We start from the raw sequence: 4,764 nt of genomic DNA, 5'->3' as shown, positions 1-4,764 counted from the left end.
AGGTGGTGGGTATACAGTTTCACTGTAAATTCTTTCAGACTTTCTAAATGTTGCAAAATTTGCCTTAAAATGTTGGTGGGGGGAAAGAGTGTTAAGAAAAAAAGAAGAAGAACAACAACAAACTAACCTGTAGTGACAAAAAGCAGAGAGAAAGTGTCTGTGGGACACGAGAAAGGGGACTGGGGGACTCACTGCACAGGGAGACAAGGGAATTTGATTTGGGTTAGTTACGTAGCATTTGATTAGTTACATGTGTGTCAAAACTCATGGAACTGTGCATTTAAATCATGCATTTTATTGCATGCAAATTATATTTCAATGAGTTTTATTTGAAAGGGAAAATTTTAGAGAAAAACAAAGGGGAGAAAGTAAAACTTAGAGAACCTGGCAAGCCTTGCTTTGGCTGGTCTGTGACTTCAACTCCAAGCTTTTTTCCTCCCAAATCTTACCTATCTTTAAGGCCTAGCTGAAATGTCACCACTTCCAGGAAAGTTCCCTGGCCTTTCCAGCTCACAATGATTCATTTTTGAAGTCAATATTGATTCTGCATATTAATATAAAAAATACTCCATGAACAAGCATAGTGCTTCAGTTTATTCCAAACTTTCAGCTCACTATCTCATCTGACTTTCACCTTAACCACTAGTTAGGGCAAGGATTCTTCTACCTTCTACCCATTGTAGAGTTGGTAACTGAGCCTCAGGAAGGGAATCGTAACCTAATCTTACATCCTCCAATTCCTGGGCTTCCAATTCTCCTTCTCCATTGGAAGGGTGGGTGGAAACAGCACAGGTCAAAGAGTTGGAACTCCTGGTAATATACTTGAGAAACTCCTGGGAAATATATTTTTAAAAATATTTATTTGGCTGTGGCGGGTCTTGGTTGTGGCATGCAGGATCTTTAGTTAGAGCATGTGAGATCTAGTTTCCTGACCAGGGATCAAACCCAGGCCCCCTGCATTGAGAATGTGGAGTCTTAGCCACTGGATCACCAGGGATATATGTATTGCTAGACCTCAGCTTCCACAGCTGTAAAATGAGTGAAATCCCTGCCCTGCCAATGTCTCAGGGCTGTGGTTAGGATTGCTGAGAACAGTCTCTGGTTGGTGAATAAGTAATCAATAGGTATTTAATGCAGTCAACATGTATTTATTGAGCATTTATGCTAGCACTGTCTCTGGCAGACAGTGGAGATACAACAGTGAGCAAGGAGACAGGCAAGAAACAATAAATATTATGAAAGACGCTGAAGAGAAAAGGGGTGGAGTTAGGTTGAGAAACAAGGATCAGGCCAGACCTCTTGACGAGATGATATTAAAGGTGAGGACTGAAGGTTTAGAAAAAGCTAGCCCCACACAGGTCTGGGAGGGAAGCATTCTAGGTCATGGGAATTCCATATCATCTTTCATTTCACAACTTCCATTTCACAGATGAGGAAATAGAGGCAATTCATCTGAGAGAATGACATTGATCTAATTCCTGTCTTCCATGCAAGGGAGGAACTAAATGAACTGAACAGGCACACTGTGAACATTTTCTCATTTGATCCTAACACTAACAATTTTTGATGGTAATATTCTCATTTTATAGATGAGAAAATTAAAGAAAGTTATCAAAGACCATATAGGTAACTGGTTCTATTTACTTATCTTCTGCCTCATTCCAGATGGACTTGCACTTAGATTTCAGCCTTGTCTGCAGGGTTCCAAAGTCCAAGCTCTTTCCCTGACACCAGACTGACGGTGAGAGTCTGAGAGCTGGAGATGTAACAGACAACCACCTGGAGCCAAGGCCAAGTTCTAAACACGGGGAGGGTGTTATTTCTGGAACACTGCTGCCTGGATCCAGCAGCAGACCAGGCATACTAGACCAGGAAGTGCTGTGCTCAGTCGCTCAGTCGTTTCTGACTCTTTGTGACCCCGGGGACTGTAGCCCACCAGGCTCCTCTGTCCGTGGGACTCTCCAGGCAAGAATCCTGGAATGGGTAGCCATTCCCTTCTTCAGAGGATCTTCCCAACCCAGGGATTGAACCTAGGTCTCCACATTGCAGGTGGATTCTTTACCAGTTGAGCCCATCCTGCTGGATACAAACATATATTCCACACCTATTTTATTTATTCAGCCCTGATCACACACCAGGTCCTACTCTAGGCCCTGGAGGTCAAGCAGGGAACATGCTAGACAAATATCTTCTACCTTCACAGGGCTTGCAGTCAAGTGGGGAGATTAGTGAGCCAAGTAAAGGTTATAATATTAGGGGAAAAAATGCCTTCGAAAAACAGAAGCACTTGCTAAGTTTAGGCCAAAGGAGGAAGATGTATACTGAGGGTGTAGATGGGGAACCAGAGAAGCTTTTTTTGACTCAGGGGACTTTTCAGTCTCATTTCCATCATGTATGATGTGCTAGGTTGCATCAGTTATGTCCAACTGTTTGTGATCCTATGGACCAGAGCCCGCCAGGCTCCTCTGTCCATGGGATTCTCCAGGCAAGAATACTGGAGTGGGTTACCATGCCCTCCTCCAGGCAATCTTCCTAACCCAGGGATCAAACCCGAGTCTCTTACATCTCCTGCATGGGCAGGCACGTTCTTTACCACTAGTGCCACCTGGGAAGCCCTCAAGTCCATCTGTAAAAGGAGACAATACCAGGCTCTACAGGGCCGTGGGGAGAATGAAATGAGGTCACGCTTGTGAATCACTTATGGATGACCCGGCACATAGGCAGTCCTAAGTCTCATGACCTTCTCTACTCCTTCTTCTAATAAAGGCTGCCTATTGTTTTAATTCAGGCTGCTATCACAAAAATATCTTAGACTGAGTGACATAAACAACAGACACTTACTTTTCACAGTTCTAGAGGCTGGGAGGACGTGCTGCCATCCATGGGGTTGCAAAGAGTCGGACACGACTGAGTGACTGAACTGAACTGAACTGAGAGGCTAGGAAGTTCAAGGTCAAGGTACCAGCCAGACCAGTTGCTGATGAGAACCGTCGTCCTTGCTATGTCTTCACATAGTGAAAAGAGAGAGAGAAAGCAAGCTCCCTCCTGTCTCTTCTCATAAGGTCAGTAATCCCATCAAGAGGGGTGAACAGTCATGACCTAATTAACTCCCAAACGCCCTGTTTTCAAATAACATCACACTGGGATTTAGAGTTTCAACATATGAATTCGAGAGGGACACGGACATTCAATCCACAGTGTCTATTTTGTCATAAATAGCAAGCTCTCCTCTGAAGACTTCCCCCTGCCAATAGGATAAAGTTCAAAATTCTTAATATGACTGGCTTGCCCTGGGCTTTCTCCTTACCTCCCCCTTCCTCATATTCTCTCTGATCTCTCTGCCCCTGCCAGGCTGCCTTCCTGTTTTCAATCTTCTCTTGTGTCATTTCCTCTACCAGAAATCTTTTATTTAATAAAAGAATACTTATTCATTTATTTGGCTGTGTCAGGTATTATTTGTGGCGTGTGGAATCTTCTCTGTTGAGTCATGTGGGATCTTTTGCTGTGGCTGTGGAATCTAGTCCCCCAACCAGGGATTGAACCCCGGCCCCCTCTCTGCCTTGGGAATGCAGTCTTAGCTGCTGGACCACCAGGGAAGTCCCAGCCAGAAATCGTTTTTTGTCCCATCCCCTTTCTCTCCTCCCATCCTTGACTGTCTTTCTCATCCTTCATGTCCAAGGTATTTCTCTGGGGACTCCCATCCTGAGTGTGGACATTCCCCTGCTGCGTGTTCTCGTGGCTCCCTGTGCATTTTGTCATCTTCCGCCCAGGACTCATTAAAGTACTTGCGGGATGTTCATCTTTAACACTGGGTTTTAAGGTCCTTGAAGGCCGGACTGTGTCTGTCTCTTTCACTGCTGTGTCTCTTTCCAGCAGTGTCTGCAACAATGTAAGCACCTGATGATGTGGGCATGAACTTAGAAAAGGGGCTCCTCCTTGGGAGGTGAGTTTAGAAACTTGGAATTGGGACAGAAGCTCAAGGCTTCCCTGAACGGGAAGCAACACTGAGATTAGAGGTGATTCAGAGAGAAGGGGAAAGAAGCTCTTCCAGCTGAGACATGGTTTTTCTCAGAACCAGGGCCATGCCATGGGGTGGCTTAAGAGAAGGTAGGACACTCAGAGTGTACTTAACATTCTCCCCAGAGATGGCAAGTAATTTGTCCAAGGTCTCCAGCCTTGGCAGTGGGGACGGGAGAGAGGAAATTTGCGGCCCTTTCAGTATCGCAGCGGTCGCCTCCAGCCTTGGGAAAAGAAAGTTGAGACAGGAAGTTGTTGGACTCTGTCATAGGGTGGTGACAAACTTTGAAGAGGGTCTAAAGATTCAGGCTTGTGAGACCACAAGCAAGAAATTTCTCCTCTCTGGTCTTTACTTTCACCATCTGCAATAAGCGTGTTTTAGGCTAAGTACCTTGGTGAGTAGACTCTGAGATGGAAATCTGCATAGGTTTATTGGGGATCAGAATCAGACAGAATTTGGACAGCAAGCGCAGCAGCAACATGGGCCTCAGCTGATCATGAAGGGAGCAGTAGAGCTGGGACGATCCTGGAGTTGCTTCAAATGGAGTCAAAGAGGTCAGACCTTTGTATATGCCTCTCCCATCCACCAGGCCTTGGAGGCAAGACTAGATTGCCTGGTGGGACATAACCGTAAACTTGGTTGTTCCCTTCAACTCAGGGCAGTTCCCAGAAAGGCACTCAGCAATCCACTCTCCCAACGGAGTGTGGGGTGTAGGAAGGAGTGTCTGACACAGTCTGTGTTGCGCA

Source organism: Odocoileus virginianus, chromosome 30, assembly GCF_023699985.2.
Source record: "Odocoileus virginianus isolate 20LAN1187 ecotype Illinois chromosome 30, Ovbor_1.2, whole genome shotgun sequence".
Taxonomy (NCBI): domain Eukaryota; kingdom Metazoa; phylum Chordata; class Mammalia; order Artiodactyla; family Cervidae; genus Odocoileus; species Odocoileus virginianus.
This window is presented reverse-complemented; position numbering follows the sequence as displayed.